Raw genomic sequence first — 24,081 nt, forward strand, 5'->3', positions numbered from 1 at the left:
GATTTATTTATTTGACAGAGAGAGACAGCGAGAGAGGGAACACAAGCAGGGGGAGTGGGAGAGGGAGAAGCAGGCTTCCCGCTGAGCAGGGAGCCCGATGCTGGGCTCGATCCCAGCACCCTGGGATCATGACCTGAGCCGAAGACAGAAGCTTAACGACTGAGCCACCCAGGTGCCCCTCTAAGGTAATTGTTAAGCAATTTCCTGTTTGTTAGGTATAGTCAGCAAGATGTTATCAAGGTAGTGAATCAACTACCTATGGAAGTTGGTTACATAATATGGAAAGATGATAGATCAAAGCCTCTATACAGTCTAGATTATGACAGAGAATTGGAGAGTTGACACAGACTTGAGACAAGATAATGAAGGTGTATTGTTTCTGCCAAGTAAAAGTGCCCTGCTCTGGTTATCTTTGCCCATGTGCGCCCCCTGCCCCCACGCACACCAGAACAAGAGAGATGCCTGCCTTATCTTTTAACAGTTAAGTGCTCCACTTGGCCTCCATCACTCTTATCGCACACTGAATTCAGGAAGTCCATTTCAATGACAGCATTTCCCACTGTCTTGCAGAGAATGGCAATACAGAGCCTTCCAGGGATGCTAGTGCTCCCTTCCCAATGCATTTTTCAGTCTGGTGAAAGGAGTGCATTTTTAAGACTGCTGTAACTGATCATTTTGCCATCTTCAAACCAGAAGTTCTATTCCTTGCCCTTTTCAAACCACTTAATCTGGCTTTCATTCCTATCATTCCAATGCTCTTATTAAGATTACTAATAATCTCATGTTGCTAAATCCAAAGGACACTATAACCTTTAGCAGCATTTAACAATTTCTGTTCTTGGCTTTAATATTGCCATTCTCTTTTGGAGTTCCCTGTACATCTCTGCTTCTCTGTCTTAAGCCTGGCTCTTTCTCCACCGTTCATTCTTTAGTGTTAGGGTACCTTAGGACTATTTCCTCAGCTCTTGTCTGTTCTTGCCACACAAACCATTCTCCTTAGGTCATCTCATACATCTCAGGCCTTTACTTGGGTTGTACTCTCTTCCTAGAATACTCTTCACTCCCTTGCTATCTGACTAATTTCTGCCGGTCTTTAGATGTTAGCCTAAATGTCACTTTCTGAGTCTAAGACTTCCTTGATGCCTTGTACTAGGTTAGGAACCCTTTGAACACTCAGAATTTTCTCTTTACAATAATTACATTTCTAATTACTTATTCATGTCTCATTTCTCATTAAATTGTAAGTACCTTGAGAGCAGGAGCAGTGTTAATACCTAACATAATGTCTGGCATATAGGTGGTGCTCAGTAAACATTTATAGATTATTCATAGATGAATACGTGGAAGTAAGTGTCAGGTTGGATTTCATTTCAAATTGCTGAACAACTGTGGTCCAACCTTATTTGTTGAATAGTATATATATTACCCATAATTTATAATACCTTCTTTTTCTTATATTCTTATATACTAAATCTATTTCTAGGCAATATCTTCAATCTTACTGCTCTATCTATGTGTAAATATGCCAACATCATGCTATTTTTTAAAATAAACTTTTATTTTAGAATAATTTTAGATTTACAGAAAAGTTATAATGAGAGTACAGAGAGCTCTGGTATACCCCTCACTCAGTTTCCCCCATTGTTAACATCTTACATTAATTACCATGGTACATTTTTCAAAACTAAGAAACTAACATTGGTACATTATAATTAGCCAAATGCAAGACTTTGAGTTTCACCCATTTTCCTATTAATGTTCTCTTTCTGTTTCAATCCAGGGCATTTAGTGGTTATGACTTAAAAAAAAATTTTTTTTTTAATTTTTAATTTTTTTGACATTAAAAAAAAGATTTTATTTGTTTATCAGAGAGAGAGAGAGTGCGCGTGCACACACACAAGCAAGGGGAGCAGCAGGCTCCTTGCTCATCAGGGAGCCTGATGTGGGACTCCATCCCAGGACCCTGGGATCATGACCTGAGCCAAAGGCAGATGCTTAACTGCCTGAGCCACCCAGGAGTCCCTAACTTCTATTAGTCTCTCTGGTACATGGTAGTTTCTTAGTCTTTCCTTGTTTCTCATGACTTTGATGGTCTTGAGATGTACTGGCTAAGTATTATGTAAAATGTCCCCGAATCTGAGTTTGTCTAATGTTTTTCTCATGATTAAACTGGGTTTATGAGCTGATGCTCTTCTCTGCATATCCCATCAGGGGTAAATGATAGTCAGTTGACATCACTGATGATGTTAACTCTCATCATGTGGTTAGGGTCATGTTTGCCAAGTTTCTTCACTGTAAAGTTACTGTTTTTTCCCTTTCCCTGCCCTATCCTTTCATAGAGAGTAAGTATAACCGACCCTTGGAGGGGAGAGGGCAGAAATTAAGCTATGCATCCTAGGGGTGGACTCTCTACATATGTTATTTGGAATTCTTCACTGTTTTAATTATAGTTTTTAAAACATTTAAAGTTTCTTGAAGAGAGAATCTTCACTCATTTTTTATTTTATATTCTTCCAGAAGATAGTCACATTATCTTTAAATCATGTTATAATTAAAAAATTAATTTGAAGATGATTAGAATTGTACTTAAAAATACATTAATTGGAGAAGGATTGACATCCAGGAATATGGTAATGTCTCTATTTAGTCAAATCTTCCTTTATATCTCTAGGAATTATTATATGCTGATAATGAGTTCTGGAAGCACATAAACAGATAGGCAAAAATCTGCTTTGTAGTCAGACACTGCAGTCCTGTGGCTTGAGAGTCTGTCTGAAGCCTGAAATAACGTCCAGGTTGCTCCAGGGAAGAAACTTATCAGAGATATAAACTTGAGGTTGTTACTGAATTTTGCTACATCAAAGTAAATTATACAGAAAACACAATTACAAAACCCTGAATGAGGTTTAGGGAAAAGGTTGATAAAAACCATATATTCCTGAGGTCAGGGACCAGGTTTGTTTAATCTTTTTATTCCCCACTGCTAAGGACACATTGGTACACATGGGCACTTGCTGAATGTCTGTTGAATAAGCAAATAAAGCAGTGAATAAATATTCACTGAAAGTCTTGGTCTTAAACTCTTGACCACACAAGATGTGGTTTTTCTTTTTTTCAGCCTTAGTGATACTGGTTTATTTATTTATTTATTTTTAAAAATTTCAGTATAGTTAACATGTAGTGTTATATTAGTTTCAAGTGTACAATATAGTGATTCATCGTTTCTGTACATTACTCAGTGCTCATCAAGATAAGTGTACTCTTTAATCCCCATCACCTATTTCACCCATCCCCCCACCCACCTCCCCTCTGGTAATCATCAGTTTGTTCTCTATAGTTAAGAGTCTGTTTTCTGATTTATCTTTCTTTCTTTGTTCATTTGTTTTGTTTCTTAAATTCCACCTGTGAGTGAAATCATATTATGTTTGTCTTTCTCTGACTGACTTATCTCGCTAAGCATTATACTTTCTAGATCCATTCAGATTGTTGCAATGGCAAGACTTCATTCTTTTTTTATGGCTGAATAATATTCTATTGTATATATACCACATCTTCATTATCCATTCATCTATCCGTGGACACTTGGGCTGCTTCCATCATTTGGCTATTATAAATAATGCTGCAATAAACACAAAGCTGCATATATCTTTTCAAATTAGTGTTTTCATATTCTTTGGGTAAATACCCAGTAGTGTAATTACTGAATATTGGGTAATTCTATTTTTACTTTTTTGAGGAACCTCCATACTGTTTTCAAGAGTGGCTGCACTAGTTTGCATTCTCACCAACAGTGCAACAGGGTTTCTTTTTCTCCACATCCTCACCAACACTTGTTTCTTGTATTTTTGTTTTTAAAAAAATTTTTAAAGTAAACTCTACCCCCAACATGCAGCTTGAACTCATGACCCTGAGATCAAGAGTTGCATGCTCTACTGATTAAGCCAGCCAGGCATCCCTGTTTCTTGTGTTTTTGATTTTTGCCATTCTGACAGGTGTGAGGTGATATCTCATGGTGTTTTTTGTTTTGTTTTTTAAGATTTTATTTATTTTTTTTAAGATTTTATTTATTTATTTGACAGAGGGAGACACAGTAAGAGAGGGAACACAAGCAGGGGGAGTGGGCGAGGGAGAAGCAGGCTTCCTGCTGAGCAGGGAACCCAATGCGGGGCTCGATCTCAGGACCCTGGGATCATGACCTGAGCCACCCAGGTGCTCCTTAAGATTTTATTTCTAAGTTATCTCTACACCCCATTTTGGGCTCGAACTCACGACCCCATGATCAAGAGTCACATGCTCATGTACACAATAGCCAAACTACGGAAAAAGCCTAGATGTCCATTGACAGATGAATGGATAAAGAAGATGCCCATTGACAGATGAATGGATAAATAAGTATATATATAATGGAATATTACATAGCCATCAAAAATGAAATCTTGCCATTTGCAACAATGTGGATGGAACTAGAGGATATTATGCTAAGCGAAATAAGTCAATCAGAGAAAGACAATTATCATGTGATCTCACTGATATATGGAATTTAAGAAACAAGGCAGAGGATCATAGGGGAAGAGAGGAAAAAATGAAACAAAATGAAACCGGAGAGGGAGACAAACCATAAGAGACTCTTAATCATAGGAAACAAACTGAGGGTTGCTGGAGGGAAGGGGGTGGAGGGATGGGGTAATTGGGTGATGGACACTGGGGAGGGTATGTGTTGTAATGAACACTGGATATTATATAAGACTGATGAATCACAAACCTGTACCCCTGAAACCAATAATACATTATATGTTAATTAATTGAATTTAAATTTAAAGAAAAGAGTCACATGTTCTTCCTACTGAGCTAGCCAGGCACCCCTCATGGTGGTTTGGATTTGCATTCCCTGATGATGAATGATATTGAGCATCTTCTCATGTGTCTGTTGGCCATCTGTATGTCTCTTTGGAGAAATGTCTGTTTCTTTTTTAAATTGGATTATTATTATTTTTGTGTTAAGCTATATACCAAAGATGTGGGGTTTTTTTTAAGATTTTTAATTTAAATATTTGACACAGAGAGAGAGAGAGAGAGCACAAGCAGGGGGAGCAGCAGGCAGAGGGAGAAACAGGCTCCTGCTGAGCAGGGAGCCTGATGCAGGACTCGATCCCAGGACGCTGGGATCATGACCTGAGCTGAAGGCAGATGCTTAACTGACTGAGCCACCCAGGCATCCCCAAAGATGTGTTTTGATCATTGTATGTATCATTTTGATCATTGTATGTATCATAATCATTGATCATTGATACAACAGCTTCCATGGATGATTAATTTTACATGCTTAGATTATTTGAATGACTTGTCATTAGCTTTTTCATTAGTGTCAACAATGTTCACATTCAAGTTTAAATGATGACAGAGTCACTAGAAATGGCATAAATCTAACAGCATTGAAATTATGCTTATCATCGGCCCAGCACATTGAAATATAATTCTATAGAAGATAGATTTAAAAAGCAGAATATAAAATCACATTCAAGGGCACCTGGGTGGCTCAGTTGTTAAGCATCTGCCTTCGGCTCAGGTCATGATCCCAGGGCCCTGGGATTGAGACCCGCATCGGGCTCCCTGCTCCACGGGAGGCCTGCTTCTCCCTCTCCCACTCCCCCTGCTTGTGTTCCCTTTCTCGCTGTTGTCTCTCTCTGTCAAATAAATAAAATCTTTAAAAAATAAAAATAAAAATAAATAAAATAAAATCACATTCAGGCCGAGATTATAATGATAAAACAAATCAAGCTTGCACACAGTAGCAGGCATATATTGTTTAGCATCCTTTATTTTTCCTAAGAGCATGTATTTTTTTTTTAAAGATTTTTGTATTTATTTGAGAGAGGGCAAGAGCACATGCGGGGGTGCAGTGGGGGGAGGGGCAGAGGGAGAGAGAGTCTCAAGCAGACTCCATGCTGAGTGCAGAGTCCTACATGGGGCTCTGTCTTACGACCCTGAGATCTGGACCTGAGCAAAACCAAGAGTTGGACACTTAACCAACTGTGCCACCCAGGTGCCCCTCCTATGTTTTGTTTTTAAGGAAACCACTTCTCACCAGTTCTCAGCCATATAGGTGGGTCCTGATAATACCATATAGGTGTATCTGAACTTCATCTTCCTGGCCATAGTGGTTGGTTCATGGATGGACAGGTAACCTAATTAGACACTATTTGCTAGGGCTTGATGAGGTGTGAGGATGTGGGATCTAGAACTTCTGCAGCTATTTTGCTAACATACTGGGAGAGACTGGAACTCCCTAAGGTTACCATGTTGTGCCTGAGGATAAAGCAACACAGTGGTAGGCAGAATAGAGTATATGAAAGAAACTTAGTACTTACTTGGTGATTTAGTTTGAGCTGCTGGGTCAAGTCTCATCTGAAGCAATACTTTTCAGCAATTCCTTTATTATTTAGTCATTTGCAAGTGAAATATCTAATAGATACAGAGGCAAGGACAGGAAATGGGGAAATAAAAAGAGTTTTGATTTGTTGCAGTGGTGGGATTGAGAGTAATTTTTTCTTTTTTTTTAAATTTCTACTAATATTGTTTATATGACTCATAACTGACAAGGGTTTCTGGATGTTGGTAAAAAATCTCAGAAGACAAAAGGTCTCAATAGGCATAGTATTGTAAATGTATATTTACAACATAGCATTCATTGTAAATATTATGACAGTTCTTTTAATTCTCTTCTATATTAAGCATGAACAAGTAGAGGGCTCAGTGTTAGACCACATGCTTTCAGAATGGAAGCAAGTCCATTTCACAAATGTATTTGGTAAATACACAGTTTACTGGTGGTCTAGTATGTGGCAATTTTCAAATCTTAATAGAAAAAATGGAGACTAAAAATTAAATCTAGGTTGATTTTACCTAGAGTTGGTACACCAGAAGAACAGAATGAGACTGCACAATAGACATTTCATAAGGAACCATACTTCTTCATTTTCCTCTCAGATTCCTGCATTGTTGCCAACTCTGCTGAATACCAACCCTACCTCTCAGGAGTCAAGGGTTGAGCCTCACTCTGTGGCATCCTCCTTTATAAAGTATGATGAAAGGTAGTCCCTGACCTCCTTCAACTGTCAAAGAGCTGCGGTTCAAGGATCCTTTTGGTTTCTGATTACTCAAGAGAAGAGGGGGAATACAAGACAAAAGAAAGATTCTAGGGACAGAGAGAGGAGTGAAAGTGTCAAGAGCCCCTTTAAGTAGAAATGCTTAAAGTGAAGGAAGGGAACTGAGAAATGACAAAAATACTTTAAATCTTCACAAAAACTAAATAGTTTATAAAGGCAACACAAACATCTTTAAAATGTTATTGGAGTATGTTTACTAACTGGAATTTAAATAAAAGCTTAAAAAATGTTATCGGATTTTGTTAATACTGTCCCCAAAATAGAGTATAAATACATTCAACTAACAGAGTAACTGTACGAGTGAAGAAAAGACAAGACCTTGTAATTTCAACTCCTCACTTTGTAGGTGGACATTAGCCAAGGGGCCTTTTGGGTGTTGCTGAGGAGCACAGCCGCTCTACCCCCTCTAAGGGCAATGTGTCCATCTCATTTATGGCCATCATATGCGGCACTTTGAGGTTATGTCTTTGATTCAATCAGTTTGAATCAAAGCACCAAAGCCTTTATCACTTCTCAGTAAATCAGTTAATATTTATGTTTAAAACATTTAAATATTTAGGCTCTGTATAAAAACCACAGAGCAAAAACCTGCATCTACTTGAACTAAAACCTAATAGTGAATAGTTTTAGTGAGTCAGAATTTGTAGGTTCTGAAAATGTGAGGTTTCTCTTGGTTTGTCTACAGAAGTTTCATGTTTTTAACAACATATATATATATATTTAAAGATTTTATTTATTTATTTATTTGACAGAGAGCGTGAGAGAGCACAAGCAGGGGGAGCAACAGAGGGAGAGGGAGAAGCAGGCTCCCCGCTGAGCAGGGAGCCCAATGCGGGGCTCAATCCCATGACCCTGGGATCATGACCTGAGCTGAAGGCAGATGCTTAACTAACTGAGCCACCCAGGCACCCCCATAAATTATATCATTTATCTCATGCCTCCCTTCTGCCCCTCCAGCACCCAGATTTCCCCTCTCAAAATAACATAGAACAGCAATTTGATTTTATTCAGGTATGTGAAAACCATTTTTTGAGTGCTCATTTTATCCAATCCTTGACTTCTAAGTTTTGAGTCTGCTGAAGGGTATGGATAGGTAAACAGATAATTTCCATACAGAGTGACAGTGACAAGAACACTATGGTGTCTTAGCCCAGGAGAGGGAAAGGTTTTTAGGCCATACGACAGGACAGAATAAGTGGGAATCACTCAAGAAAGGAAAGGGAGAAGGACCTTTTGGGGAAGCAGCTGTACAGACTTGAAAATTAAGTTCACAGAACTAGGTACTTGTTGCTAATTTAGCAAGACTATATCATGCTGGGGAACGGAGACAGGGTGGGTCAAGGAGTAGTGGGAAAAATGTCACTTTACTCATTGTTTTTTAATGTGTACAAGACTCATTGATGAGTCATTAAGACAATGTATTTTCTGAAAAAGGATAGAATAGAACAGAAAATATCAGATTGCTTCACATGCAGTAAGGCTAACTATTGGCATGTCAATCTGTTGTTTTAGAGCTGTGTGTATAGTGTATAGTGTGTGTGTGTGTGTGTGTGCCAAGTCACAATGTAAAATGTATTTCTTAGTGTGGGATATGGTCAAAAAAATTGAAAGTCACTGTTTACAGTATAGAACATTTTATTTATAGTTGACAAGGTGGTTTTAGGTATCCTATTCTTATTACATGGCCCTGCCTCCATTTTTTGTCATTTATTCATTCGTCAAATATTTATCAAATACATATTTTATACTCAGTGCTAGTAAACTCCCTGAGAGAAACTCACAGTCTATGGGAGACAAACAGCTACTGTTTATCACAATCCTCGAGGTGTGTATTGTAAACCACCTACTTTGGAATCCTCAGGGTAAAGTGCTTATTAAAACACAGGTAATGGGGCGCCTGGGTGGCTCAGGTGGTTGGGCGACTGCCTTCGGCTCGGGTCATGATCCCGGAGTCCTGGGATCGAGTCCCACATTGGGCTCCCGGCTCGGCGGGGAGTCTGCTTCTCCCTCTGACCCTATCCCCTCTCATGCTGTTTCTCTCTCTCTCTCTCAAATAAATAAATAAATAAAATCTTAAAAAAAAAAAAAACAAACAAACACAGGTAATGACTCTGCACCAGACCTACTGCATCAGAATCTCTGTGTGGGGCCCACGGGTGGGCAATTTTAATTAGAAGTCCTCAAAAAATCTTATATACATTCAGTTTGAAAAAAACTCATTTCTTGAGTACATGCTGGAACCAACATTGTGCTCAACACATTGATCTCAGCCACATGGGTCCTTTTTCAGTTCCTTCAAGAATCCTGCACCCTTGCCACTTACAGCCTTCCCACATACTGTTGTTCCCTGGTCTGAAATCCTCTCACTCTTCCCTGGCCTATTTTAATCTACCAAACAGGCCTCAGTTTAAATGTTACTTCCTTAGGAAGTGTTCCCCAAAACCCTAGGCTTCAGAAGGGGCTTTTGTTATGTGCCCCCTTGTGGCAGACAATGAAAATGGCTGCTCCCCCTTCAAAAAAAGGACTATTAAGGGTATGGTCCACTGACAGCCAGCTGTTAACTCCTTCAGTTCCACCTCAGCTTTTGAGAGGCAGTTATGCTTTTCTCCTACAGCTTCAGCCAATGACTAAGATTGTGCCTAACGTGGAAGTCCTGTACTGTGCAGTCTTTGCTCCAGAGCTCCCCATTGGACTGGCAAAGACTTCTACAGATCTGTATTGCGATCCTCATGGCTCCTTTTGCCCAATCCTGCTTGCTCCCTTTTCCTAAGTCTTACTCCCAATAAGCCTTTTGCCTTTCTGACTCCATCTCAGCATTCCTTCCCAGAGGATTCAACTGGTATACTTGTCTGCGTATTGTTGGAAGAAAGAGACTGAAGGAGAGAGGCATAAAATCAAACTGTAGAGGTAAGCTTGATAGGCCATACTGAGTAGTTTTTATTTTATCATTAGGGCAGTTGGAAGTCACTACATGTTTTTAAGCAGACTGGGGAGTAGTGAGGAAAGTGATTAAATGTAAATTTAGAAAGACCTTTCTGGTTGTTTTATGTTAAAAAGACTGGAGGCCTGTGGGATTGAAGACAAGAAGATCATTAGGCATGCTATAACTGGAATCTAAGAAGAGGGAATAATGTCTTGGACTAGGATGAACCAGAGATAATGAAGATTTGAAAGATATTTAAAAGTAGAATTTCCAAAATTTGGTGATTAATTGGATGTGTGTGGTGAGGGAAATGTAAAAGTCAAGGATGTCTAGATCTCTGGCTTGAGCTATTGTGTGGAAAGTAGTGCCAGACATTGATACAGGGAGTCCTATGGGAAGCAAGTATGGGAGTTCAACTTTGGACATGCAGAGTTTGAGAGGCCCCTAGGACATCTGAAACCACTACAGAGATTTAAATATATTATTCTGGAGTATGAAGCAAAATTTAGGCTGAAGAAATCCATTTGGGAGCCCTTGGCATATAGATGGGAGCAAATGAGATCATGCAGGAGAGGTACAATGTGTTGAGAGAGGTCTAAGACATTGACCTAGGAAACTCCAGCATATAGAGTTCTGGTAGAAGACAAGAGGTTAGCAAATGAGACTTAGGCCAGGGAATATGGAGTCACAGAAACTTTGAGAAGGTTTTTGATAAGGAGGGGCTATCAAATGCTACTTAGTGTCCAAGGAAGATAAGGACTGAAAATTATTCTTTTGTCTTAGTGATATGGAGGTTATTGGTGATCTTATTAAGAGGCATTTCAAATGAAGTGGTGGAGGTGGAAGCCAGACTGGAGTGGCCAAAGAGTGAGGGAAATGGAAGAAGTTGACACAATTAGTGTTATAACTCTTTCAAGAAATTTGTTTCTGAAGGGCGAGGGCAATAAGGCAGTAGTTAGGGAAAATGTATAATCAAGGTTTTATATTTTTTGTTTTTAGGATGGAAGAGATTTGAGTGTGGTTGAAAGTTGACGGAAAGGAGCCAGCAGAGAAGATAGAGAAGAAAGTGATAATCAAAGGCAGAAGATTTCTGAGAAGGTGGGATGGTGGGGGTGAGGGGCAGGACTCTAGGGCTCAGGCAGAGGGGCTGACATTGGAGAGAAGAAATGCCTCTTCTTTCTTTGGAATAGGAGGGAAGAGAAAGGTGTGAATGTGGATACTAGTAGACCTGTAGGCTTATTTATTTATTTAAAAAGATTTTATTTATTTATTTGAGAGAGAGAGAGTGAGAGAGAGTCAGAGGGAGAAGCAGACTCCCCTTTGAGCAGGGAGCCCGATGTGGGATTCAATCCTGTGACTCTGGGATCATGACCTGAGCTGAGGGCAGTCGCTCAACCAACTGAGCCACCCAGGCGCCCTAGACCTGTAGGTTTAGTGGTGGGAGTAACTCTTTGTATTAGGAGACAGGGAAGGTGGAAGGTTGGAGGAGAGTGGAGGAGGAGGTTTAAAATAGTCTTTAGGCAGTGGGAAAATGAACTTTTTTTTTTTTAACTTTTTCTTTTTTAATTTTTAAAAAATATTCTATTTATTTATTTGACACAGAGAGAGAGAGCGCGCGCGCGCAAGAAAGGGGACACCAGCAGGGGGAGTGGGAGAGGGAGAAGCAGGCTTCCCGCTGAGCAGGGAGCCCGATGCGGAGCTCGATCCCAGGACCCCGGGATCACGACGTGAGCCGAAGGCAGACGCTTAATGACTGAGCCACCCAGGCACCCCTAATTTTTTTTTAAGATTTTATTTATTTGCCAGAGAGAGAGAGCGAGAGACAGCACAGGCAGGTGAAGCTGCAGGCAGAGGGAGAAGCAGGCTCCCCGCTGAGCAAGGAGCCCGATGTGGGACTTGATTCGAGGACCCTGGGATCATGACCTGAGCCAAAGGCAGCCGCTTAACTGACTGAGCCACCCAGGTGTCCCGGGAAAATGAACTTTTTGATCACAGGGTCTTACCAGGAAATGTGGTGAGCCCGGCTAATTTTTTAAACTTAAAAAAATTTTTATTTATTTATTCTTGAAAGAGAGAGAGAGGGATAGTGTGCATGATCGCTTGGGAGATCGATTGTGGGGACGGACAGAGGGAAAGGGAGAGAGAGAATCTTAAGCAGGCTCCATGCCCAGCATGGAGCGCAATGCAGGGCTCGATCTCACAACCCTGAGATCATAACCTGAGCCCAGATCAAGAGTTGGACGCTTAACTGACTGAGCTACCCAGGTGCCCCAAGTATTCTAGAAATTCTTATAAATGGAATCATACAACATGTACTCTCTTTTGTGTATAGCTTCTTTTGCTTAGCATTATGCTCATGACATTTATCCATGTTGGTGTATGTATCAAGAGTTTGTTTCTTCATACTTCTTTTTTTAAAAAAAGAGTTTATTTATTTATTTATTTGAGAGGGAAAGAGGAAGAGAGAGAGAGCTGGGGGAGGAACAGAGGGAGAGGGACAAACAGAATCTGTGCTGAGCGCAGAGCCCAATGTGGGGCTCAATCCCATGATCCTGAAGCTATTATAAATAAAGCTGCTATGAACATTCTTATACAGTCTTTTTATTGCTATGTATTTTTAGTTCTCTTGGCTAAATACTTGGGAGTGAAACTTCTAAATAAAGAATAGGTTTATGTTTGAAATTGCCTAGCCTTTTTCCAAAGTGTTCCATTTTTAATTCCCACCAACAATGTCTGAGAGTTCTGTTTGTTCCACATCCTTTTCAATATTAGGTGATGGCCAGTTTAAAATTTTTTTAGCCATTGTAGGGTGTTAGTGGTATTTCATGGTGGTTTAAATTTGCATTTTCTTGGTGAGTAATAATGTTGAATACTTTTTCATGTGCATATTGGCCTTTCGTATATCTTTCTTTCTGAATGATCTATGTCAAAGATTTTGCCTATATATTCACTTTAGGAAACTATAAATTTGAATATAAATCCTTTGTCAGATATATATTTTATGAGTATATTCTTCCATTGTGTGGCTTGCCTATGACTTTTTTAATGATATTTTTTGATGAACAGAAGTTTTATATTTTGATGAAGTCTAATTTATCACTTGCTTTCTTTTCTGATTACTGCTTTCTGTGTCATGTCTAAGAAAATTTGCCTGCTCCCGTGTCTCCTATTTTTTTCTAGAAGTTTTATAGTTTTAGATTTTACATTTAGGTCTGTCATGAATTAATTTTTGTGTATGGTATGAGGTAGGGGTTGAGGTTCATTTTCTTTATATGGATAATCACCTGTTCATAGCATCTTTATTTATAATAGCAATACTATTTATTGAAGGGATTTCCTTTTCCTAATGGATTGCTCTGGTACCTTTGACTCACCATATACCTGTGAGTTATTTATGGGTTTGCTATTCAGTTCCATTGATTTATATGTCTATCCACATATATCCATATATGTCTATATGTCAGCATCACACTGTCTTAATACTGAAGTTTTTTTTTAAAGACTTTATTTATTTGAGAGAGAGAATGAGTGAGAGAGAACAGGAGTGAAGGGCAGAGGGAGAGGGAGAAGCAGACTCCTCACTGAGCGGGAGCTGGATCCCAGGACTCCAGGATCATGACCTGAGCCAAAGGCAGACGCTTAACTGACTGAGCCACCCAGGTGCCCCAATACTGAAGTTTTATAGTAGGTATTGAAGTCAGGTAGTATAAGTCCTCCAGCTTGTTTGCTTTTCCAGGATTGTTTGGTTCCTTCTAGGTCCTTTGCATTTCCATATACATTTATGAAACTGCTTGTCAATTTCTAAAAACAACAACAACAAAAGACACCCTTCCGTAAATTGATTGAACTAATTTGGGGAGAATTGGCATCTTAACAATATTGAGTCTTCCAATCCACAAACATGATATATCTCTCCATTTATTTAGGTTTTCTTTAATTTTTCTAGGTTTTGTAGTTTTTAGTGTACAGGTTTTTCACATACTTCGTTAAACTTATACTTAAGTATTTGATGTTTTTTGATACTATTGAAAATTATTTTAAATCTCATTTTCTAATTATTTCTACATCATGCATGGAATTGATCAGCCATTCTGAATAACTATGGGATTCATATTATGGGCTGTTATAGGGTCCCATGGCTAAGTCCCAGTTTCAGGAAGGTGGTCTGGAGATTGGATACTCCCTAGTAATCAAGGTATTCTTTTTCTTCTTTTAAAGATTTTATTTATTTATTTATTTGAGAGAGAGAGAGAGAGAGCAGGAGCAGGGGGAGGGGCAGAGGGACAAGCAGACTCCCTGCTGAGCCCAGAGTCCAAGGCGGGGCCCCATCCCAGGACCCTGGGATCATAACTTGAACCAAAGTCAGACACTTAACCAACTAAGCCACCCAGGTGCCCCCATCAAGGTATTCTTTTATGGGATTGCATGAAATTGGGTCACCAGAATGATGCTGACATGCTGGTTTTGGATGAAGTAAAATTTTTATACAGATAGGGGCCCTATACAAAAATTTTTTTCTTTTTTTTCCTTTTTTTAAAAGATTTTATTTGTCAGAGAGAGAGAGAAAGAGAGCGTGAGCACAAGCAGGGAGAGCAGCAGGCAGAGCAAGAAGCAGGCTCATCACCAAGCAAGGAGCCCAATGTGGGACTCAATCCCAGGACCCTGGGATCATGACCTGAGCTGAAGGCAGATGCTTAACTGATTGAGCCACCCAGGCATCCCCAAAATCTTTTTCTATACCCTGAATTCCCTAGGGGCAGCCCTGACTAGGATTGTGGTTGTCCTTCTTAAAGGAGGAGAGAAACAGCATGTCAGAGGAGTTCTCTTCTCTCCTATGTGGTATCATTCATTCTGGCAAGAACCAGTACTCTGTATCTTTCCGAGACCTGAGACAAGGGTAGTTACTACCTTTTGTTCTCCACGATTATTTTCAGTGAAGCCTCTGAAATGGATCATCATAGTAAAATAATTTATCCCAATGTTACACTGCATCCTTAGTAAAAAATTTATCCTTTATTTCTATTTAAGTGTACATGATTGTATGGCCAATATACATTTCAAGGAAGCTGATTCCTTACCCCTGCAGCCTGCTGTCTATTGCACAAGAACTCATTATATATCTAAAGTGTGGTTGAGCCCAGTTGAGCTTTATTCTGACTGTGTCACATTGAACTCTGGAGACATTTTAAGTCTGTGAAGTTGAGATGGGAACCATTATGAAAAGCTAATGTGAATGTTCTGTTTACTCATGGCTTTTATATAATTTATTCATGCTCTTTTAGGCTAGCAAAATAATTCCCATGTTATTTTAGTATTTCTAATTAACCAAAGTGAACATCACTGATGAGTGACAGGGCTTCTCAAGTGAAGGATGCTGTTACGCTGAAATCAGCACCACTCTGGCAGCAAAGGAAAGACTCTAAGTCTGTTTTTGTACACTGATGAGTAACTTTCTAGATTCTTATCTGCTCTTAGTTTTTGTTCCTGGGAGGAAAAAGATAGTGATTTTTTTCTAATATGTCTTCAACTTATATTTTAAAATGTTTAATCTCAAAAAAATGTTTACTCTCATAAGAACTTGTGGCCTAAAAGGCAACTGCATTTGGTATAATTACAAAGTAATTAGCTGGCTAGATATTTTCCATAAGGAATCCTGATGTCTTCATGGACAGCACTCTACTCACTATATGGGTAATATGTTGAAAGGGCATCTGCATGGGCATCAATGGGAGAGATATGGTTTGAACTTAAGAAAGGTAACTAATTAATAATTTAGTTATAAATAGATGTGGGAAGCTGAATAACATGGCTTAGGGGCCCCCAAAAGATACATCCTCTAATGTGTAAATCATAGAGTGTAACATTAGCCAAAACAAAGGTATGAACTTATTCAATTCATTGATTCTAGATGTACTTTTTATTCCAAAAGTTTTTGATATAGTCTTTGATGAATATATTACTGTCTATTTCTCCTTCTTCAGATCTTTCATTTTAGACCAAGAAGAATAAGCTTCCTGTAAATACATGATTGTTCCTAGAAAGTTCCCATGATTTATATGACTCAATTATGTTTCCAATGCTACTTTACTCATAGCACTATTTCTCCATTTCTCTTTGGACCTAAAGCACCTGTTATCACTAATAATGACTGCCAGTGAATTTTAATAGTTGTTATTTCTTTTAAAAAAAAGTTGTTTGTTCTTTAAACCCTCTCCTCAACATTTTAGCTTAGTTCACCATCAGTGCTCTTTCTAAATGGGGTAACCTACTAGGTTCCTTCTTCTCAAATAAACTCCATGTCCCCTTATATTTTCAGCATTTAAAAGTCGTATTGACTTGGGAAAGTATCACCTGACACTCATGGAGATAACTGGCAAGAGTGGGTAGCATGTGTTAGTGACAGTGAGAGACTGCTTTGTGCTGCTGCCTGGTTTAGGTGGTGGCAGCAACCCAGAAGGAAGGAGTAGAGGGGAGAACTTCTGAGCAGTGGTAAACCTCTTATCATCCCCTTCTTCCTCTAATAGAGGGATTGGCAAAACCTAAGGCAATATAATTCTTTTTTTAATTTAAAATTAATTTTTATTTTTAAAAAGACTTTATTTATTTATTTGATAGAGTGATTGAGAGAGAGAGCATGAGCAGGGGGCAGGGGCAGAGGCAGAGGGAGAAGCAGACTCCCCACTGAGCAGGGAGCCCAATGCAGAGCTCGATCCCAAGACCCCAGGATCATGACCTGAGCTGAAGGCAGCCGTTTAACCAATTGAGCCACCCAGGCACCCTAAAATTTTTTTTTTTAGAGCCACATTATTGAGTTCAAAAAGTGACTGACATACAAAAAGCTGTACATATTTAGTGTATACAACTTGATGAGTTTGGAGATAAGTATACATCCATGAAACCATCACCACAATTTATGCCATAAACATATCCATCATCTCCAAAAGGCAGGACTCTGAGGAAACTAGCCCTGTTTTGCTTGAAAACCTGGCAATAACCTGATTGAGGATAGATGGCTTGCAAGGGGGTGTGCATCCTCTGTAAGAAACACCACAATCATACTTGGTTGCCACTAGAACCATAAGTAGGTTCAAATCTCAGTCTACTCTAGAGAGTCTGATATACAATATGGCCCAGAAAGGAGTAGCTAGTACATTAAATGAATTATCACAAGGTTTAGCTAATATATACAGTGCTAGCAGAAACCTGGAAACATGTGTAGTAGATTCTAAGGGTATCAGATCAAAGAAGGCAAAGCATAACTAGATCAGGAAGAATTCATTGATATGGGGCTGCTTACTAGAAATTCCAGATTTAATGTATTAATTTATGCAAATGGAGGTGGCTCTAACAGCTTAATGGGCTGGTTGACTAAAATTTTGGCTCACTGGTAGCCTGTTGAATGAGGATAAGATACCAGAGCTTCGCTGGCCTGGAGTAAAGAAGGGTATCCAAAGACTTAAGAGGACAGGAAGGTTAGAGTGGATTTATCTTATACAAATGGCATGCTTATCCTCCAACTATAACTCCTGGGGAGGCCTGGATGACACTCCTGCCACTAAGACATTGAAAAATACATTAGTGAGGGGCGCCTGGGTGGCTCAGTTGTTAAGCGCCTGCCTTCGGCTCAGGTCATGATCCCAGGGTCCTGGGATCGAGCCCCGCATCGGGCTCCCTGCTCAGACGGAAGCCTGCTTCTCCCTCCCCCACTCTCCCTGCTTGTGTTCCCTCTCTTGCTGTGTCTCTCTCTGTCAAATAAATAAATAAAAAATCTTAAAAAAAATACATTAGTGAGAAGAGAAATACTAAACATTGAGAAATACATTAGAGAGGTTTGTGGTTGCTCTCCTTTGTGGGAAAGGTATGAACGTGCAAGATGCTGCCATTGTGATGAACTCCCTGATTTCACTAGAAATGGTGGAAGTCCAAGTAGCAGAGGTCAAGTGGCAGCACTTAACCATAAAAGACAAGGTGGGCATGTTTACTCTAAATGGCAGAAGGGATTTTATTAGTAATAAGAGTGCTCTGGCCCATAGGGACCTTTGGTTGTGACTAATTGATCATGATATCCCTTGGAGTAAAAGAGATGAACAGCCTGGTCTTTGTTGTGTGGCCAAAAATCTGACTTGAGTTACCACAATGGAGAGTCAAGGCCACTTGCCCAGTTTCCAAACTTAAGCCAGTTCACAAATGTAGAATCCTTTGATTGAGTGGGAGTCTTCCTTCCCATGAGGAATGATCTTGCAGCATTGCTGCATGAATACATCATAAATCTTCCTCCAGGCCTTGTCCAAAGGGACATTCACCCATTTGCTAGAGTGTCTATGCACTGGAAAAAAACAGGAATATCTAGATCTTTCAGGTATTAATGTTAATCACAGGAGATCCAAAATGACACTGTGGCTACAGTGGGGGCTATGATTGGAAGGTGATAGATGGGAGTCTTAGCGTAAGTTAAGGTGGGACCAGTTGGTCCACAGACATATCCTATGGTTCTTTCCCCAGTTCCCGAACATATAATTGGAATGAGAGCCATTGTGGTAGAAAGGCTAACCCTCTCTATCAAAATAGCAAACCAGAAGCAATACGGCATCCCTGCAGGAATTGCAGGTATTAGTACCACCATCAAAGACTTGACACATGCTGGGATGCTGATACCTATCACATCTGCATTTAACATACCAGTTTGGCCTCTGCAGAAGTTGGATGAATCTTAAAGAAAGACTAAATTATCAAGTTAGGAGATGACACCATGAAAGGATAGGATTTTGTCTTACGGTATGCAGTATATCTTTGAATCAGAGACTTTTATATGGTGCTGTCTCCTCCATATCTGGAATCTAGAAATCAAGGGGAGGAAGTGGGGATGGCTCCTCTCACAATTAATATTTAGTAACCAACTCAGGAATTTTGCTTCCTCTTTCAGCTACTTTGAGTTCTGCTGGTTTGGAGATCTTTGCTTCTAATAGGGAATACATACAATAATAGTTCCACTGAATTAGAAGATGAAACTCCATCTGGCTATTTGGGCTTTTTATGACACTAAACCAACAGGGAGATAAAAGAATTACTCTACTGGATGATTATTCCCTGATTACCATGGATAAATCAAGTTGTTGCTACATGGAGAAAAAGAATGATTCTGGAACCAGAGCTGGGGGCTCTGGGGCTACTTTTAATACTCCCACACACAAAGTAAAGGTTATAGAAAACTACAGCAATCAAACAAAGGCAGGACTATTGGAGGGCCCTTCCAAAATGAAGGTTCAGATCACCCTAATGTATAAAAGACCAGAATGGTTACTGTGGTTAGTGGAAGAAGGAAGTCACAGATACTAACTATGGCCTCAGAACCAATTGCCAAAATGAGGACTGTAGTAGCTTTGTCTATTTTCTCTTCACTGATTATGTGTAGTATATTTATTTGTATATTTAACTATTTTATTCTCTTTCCTTTTTCTCTTTATTATTTTCTATACAAATTGTTGTTGGCTAACTTGTTAGGTGGAAACACTTATTTTATTGTTTTATGGAAGTTGGAATGTATGAAGAAGGGTGTATATGGAAATTAAAGGGATGAACTGGGCAGTTATTATTGTTTCTTAGATCCAAATGCACTCTTCTTTGTCCCATTTTTAAAAAAGATTTTATTTATTTATTTGACAGAGAGAGAGAGAGTGAGAGAGGGAACACAAGCAGGGGGAGTGGGAGAGGGAGAAGCAGGCTTCCCGCTGAGCAGAGAGCCCGATGCAGGGCTCAATCCCAAGACCCCGGGATCATGACCCGAGCCAAAGGCAGACGCTTAACAACTGAGCCACCCAGGCACCCCAGTTCTTTGTCCCATTTTTGATAATGGACCCTGTAAACTTTGTCAGTTAGCTTGATATTAGTCTTCGTCAATAGAGAGTTCTGGAGGGACACTGCAATCCATAGGAGAAAGAGTCTTCATTTCCTGGTTTCAGTGAGCTGTTTTTTGACAACATGAAGGACGCCTAGTAGTGCTCACCTAGCAATCCTCATGTACTAGCTGTGACCTGCATCCCTCAGCATATTTCTCGTCCACCCAGCAGGCTGGATTCTGATTGATACAAAGGGAGTTAAATTCTTACGCCCTAATTATCAGCTTGACATGAATTCTTCAGTCTTAGTCCTTCAATGTAAGTTTTTATTTATTTATTTATTATTTTTTAAAGATATTATTTATTTATTTGACACAGAGATAGAGAGCACAAGTAGGCAGAGTGGTAGGCAGAGGGAAAGGGAGAAGCAGGCTCTCTGCTGAGTAGGGAGCCTGATGTGGGGCTCGATCCCAGGACCCTGGGATCATGACCTGAGCTGAAGGCAGCTGCTTAACCAACTAAGCCACCCAGGCACCCCTAGTTTTTATTTATTTTTATTTTTATTTTATTTTTTAAAAGATTTCATTTATTTATTTGACAGAGAGACGGAACACAAGCAGAGGGAGTGGGAGAGGGAGGAGCAGACTCCCCGCTGAGCAGGGAGCCCGAGGTGGGACTCGATCCTAGGACCCTGGGATCATGACCCGAGCCAAAGGCAGACACTTAACGACTGAGCCACCCAGGCGCCCCAAGTTTTTTTTTAATGTAAGATTTTAACTTGCTTGCTTCTATCATCATAACTGATGTTTGATTCTATTTTTGATACCTTGTTTTATGTATTTGGCTCTTACGCTTCCTTGACATTTCCTTTATTTACTTTCTTGTCCTTTTATTAAACTGAACTTCCAACTAAAAATGGATAATTGGGGGCAGAGACAATGTACTTGTGTTGTTTTTTATTCAGAGTTTAATTCCTTGCCCTTAATCTAGCAAGAACTCTGGACCAACACTGCATAGGTTCCAAATAATATCTCTGCTATTTAGCAACCACATTACTTTGTTACTTTCTGAATCCAGTTTCCTTACCTGTAAAATATATATAAAGGATTTAGCTTAGTGTCTGATGCATAGTAAGTGCTCAATTTATGTTAGTTATTAATATTTTTCTCCATATTTCCTATCTATCTCCAGCCTTTTATTTGCCATGGAACTTTTGAGGAAAGTGAAAAATATTTCCAGTGAAATTCTGTGGTTTGCTTCAAGTCCAGAAATCTGAGAAAGAACCTGAACTTGGCCCACGTTTGAATTCTGGCATATACATATTTGTTTGCAGGACAGGATTTGAGGGAGAGTTCATAGCACATTTGCGAGAAAAACATGAATGAAGAAGTCTGGTGCAGGGACTAGACTACATGACAAGTCCTAGAGAATGGTGGCTGTAAAAGTTGCAGGTGTGGGGAAATTGTGCTGACCATAATTTAATCTACTCCTCTCCAACCCTTTCTGGGTGTTCTAGAAGGAAGAGAGCTGAATGGAAGAAAATCTTGAGTAGTAGGGGCCCATCAGCTCTACTGAGCTGCTGGTTCTAGGAAGCAGAATGTGCTCTCCTGTTGAATAGGCAAGGGGATGAGTATTAGAGGTTGGAATAAGGCAGTGTTGTCTGGGTAGTTTGGAGTCCAGCAGGAAGGCAGCTACCATGTAGACAACAGACCATGGACAGCAGACTGCTACTAACAGAGTAGAAGAATATATGTTTATGTTCTTTTTTTTTTTTTAGAAGATTTTATTTATTTGAGAGAGAGAGAATGAGAGAGAGAGAGCACAAGAAGGGGGAGGGTTAGATGGAGTAGCAGACTCCCTGCTGAGCAGGGAGCCCGATGCGGGACTCGATCCCAGGACTCCAGGATCATGACCTGAGCTGAAGGCAGTTGCTCAACCAACTGAGCCACCCAGGTGCCCCGTTTATGTTCTTTTTTAAAAAATATTTTATTTATTTACTTTAGAGATGGGCAGCAGTGGAGGGAGAGGGACAAGCAGACTCCCCACTGAGCGCAGAGCCCAATGTGGGGCTCGATCCCACGACCCTGAGATCATGACCTGAGCCAAAATCAAGAGCTGGATGCTTAACCAACCGAGCCACGCAGCTGCCCCTATATGTTTATCTTCTAACATAATACACATACTGCCTTGTATTACAGTCTTTCGTGTTTATATGTCCTCATTTCTTCCTCTCCTATTCAATCCTTAAGAAACTAAAATCTGGTGTATGACCCACCACAATATTAAAACTGAATCTCTTAATGGTCAAACCCAATTTTTCCCTATCTTTATCTTATTTCACCTCTTCAATGCTTTTTTGTTTGTTTTGCCTTCCCTTCTTAACTTCCATTCTTCATTTGGCCATTCTCATTATCTGCTTCTTGTGTAACTCCACTCTCTTTTGTTCACTTTCATTATCTGCTTCTTGTGTAACTCCACTCTCTTTTGTTCACTTCTTCCTGTGTGTCCACCTCCTAATTGTTGGTGATCATTTGATTTCATTCCCTGTCTGCCCCACTCTCCAACTCTATACACTTGCTTAGCGTGACCCATTTCTTCCATAAGATTCCAACCTTTACCCTAAGCTGGACCAAATTCTCCCTTGTCCTAAGATATTCTCTCTCTTTTGTTTAAAAGATTTTATTTATGGGGCGCCTGGGTGGCTCAGTTGTTAATTGTCTGCCTTCGGCTCAGGTCATGATCCCAGGGTCCTGGGATTGAGCCCTGCATTGGGCTCTCTGCTCCGTGAGAGGCCTGCTTCTCCCTCTCCCATTCCCCCTGCCTGTTCCCTCTCTCGCTGTGTCTCTCTCTGTAAAAAAAAAAAATTTGACAGAGAGAGAGAGCGAGAGCAGGAACACAAGCAGAGGGAGTGGGAGAGAGAGAAGCAGGCTTCCCACCGAGCAGGGAGCCTGATGCGGGGCTCAATCCCAGGACCCTGGGGATCATGACCTGAGCCGAAGGCAGATACTCAACGACTGAGCCACCCAGGTGCCCCCTAAGATATTCTCTTGAGCTTCAGTCCATTTATACCTAGATGTCTCACAAGCACCTCAAGCCTAATGTCCCAAAGTGAACATGTAATCCTTTCCTTTAAATCTCCACTCTTGAATTTTCTATTTTGGTTATTGACTTTAATTTTTACTATACAATATAAATGAGAAACCTAGAAAACATTTTCTACTTTAATTTCTTTCAAATTTCGCCTAGTCCACCTCCTAAATAGCTCTTAAATCTGCTTCAACATTTCTTTCCTAACCATTTTAAATAATTTTGGAATCATTCTCTTTGTAATTATTTTCTCTCTTCTCCACACCATTGTTTATCCTAATGCAACCCTGCCCAGCTCCTTAATATACAATCTAATCTGGTCATTCCCTACTTAAAAATCTCTGCTGTGCCTACTGGATAAAATTTAAGCTCCTAAGAATGGCTTAAAAGGTCCTTTACTAAGTGGTCCTAACCTCCTCATGCTCTAGTCACTTCAAACTTTTTGCCATGGCTCTTTCAAATTTAGAAACCTGAATTCTGGGAAATTTTCTTGAATTGTTTCATTAATGATTCCCTCCCCTCTGCTTTTTCTAGGATGCCTATTATTCTGATGTTGTAACTTTTGGACTGGTCATCTAACTTTTTCACCTTTTCTCTCTTATTTTTCACCTTTAACTCATTTTTGGAGTACTTTTAAGAGATTTCTTCAAATTTATCTATTAATATTTGGATTTCTGCTATCATTGTATTTAATTTCCAAGTTTTTTTCCTGTTTCTGTAATTATTTTTTTATTGAGGTATAACTGACATAAAACATTGTATTAGTTTTAGGTAAACAACATGATTCAATATTTGTATACATTGCAAAATGATCACAGTAGGTCTAGTTAACATCCATCACTATACATAGTTACGGAATTTTTGTGTGTGTGGTGGGAATTGTTAAGATTTACTCTCTTAGCAACTTTCAAATGTGCAATAAAGTAGTAACTATAGTCACCATGCTGTACATTATATCGCTATGACTTATTTATTTTACAACAGTAAGTTTGTACCCTTTGATGCCCTTCACCCCTAAGAGGATTTTTATTTTCATTCTGAATGCTCCTTTTATTAATTTATTAATGAC

The 24,081-nt window shown here is 39.6% G+C and overlaps 2 long non-coding RNA genes across 2 annotated transcripts in view; one reads left to right on the plus strand and one right to left on the minus strand.

Annotated features, from left to right (window-relative positions):
- The window catches only part of LOC135364189 (uncharacterized), a 27,473-nt gene continuing 3,392 nt past the window's right edge, over positions 1–24,081 (plus strand). Inside the window, exons 1-4 of the long non-coding RNA XR_010410953.1 lie at positions 1–185; positions 9,981–10,073; positions 11,089–11,187; positions 20,527–20,690. This is a non-coding gene — a long non-coding RNA (uncharacterized LOC135364189). The remainder of the gene's footprint in view (positions 186–9,980; positions 10,074–11,088; positions 11,188–20,526; positions 20,691–24,081) is intronic.
- Positions 13,148–24,081, minus strand: part of LOC135364190 (uncharacterized) — a 25,895-nt gene continuing 14,961 nt past the window's right edge. The window contains exon 3 of the long non-coding RNA XR_010410954.1: positions 13,148–13,890. This is a non-coding gene — a long non-coding RNA (uncharacterized LOC135364190). The remainder of the gene's footprint in view (positions 13,891–24,081) is intronic.

This window comes from Mirounga angustirostris, unplaced genomic scaffold (assembly GCF_029215605.1).
Source record: "Mirounga angustirostris isolate CCGP_5_RB_7025 unplaced genomic scaffold, mMirAng1.0.hap1 SCAF_4, whole genome shotgun sequence".
NCBI classification, from domain to species: Eukaryota; Metazoa; Chordata; class Mammalia; order Carnivora; family Phocidae; genus Mirounga; species Mirounga angustirostris.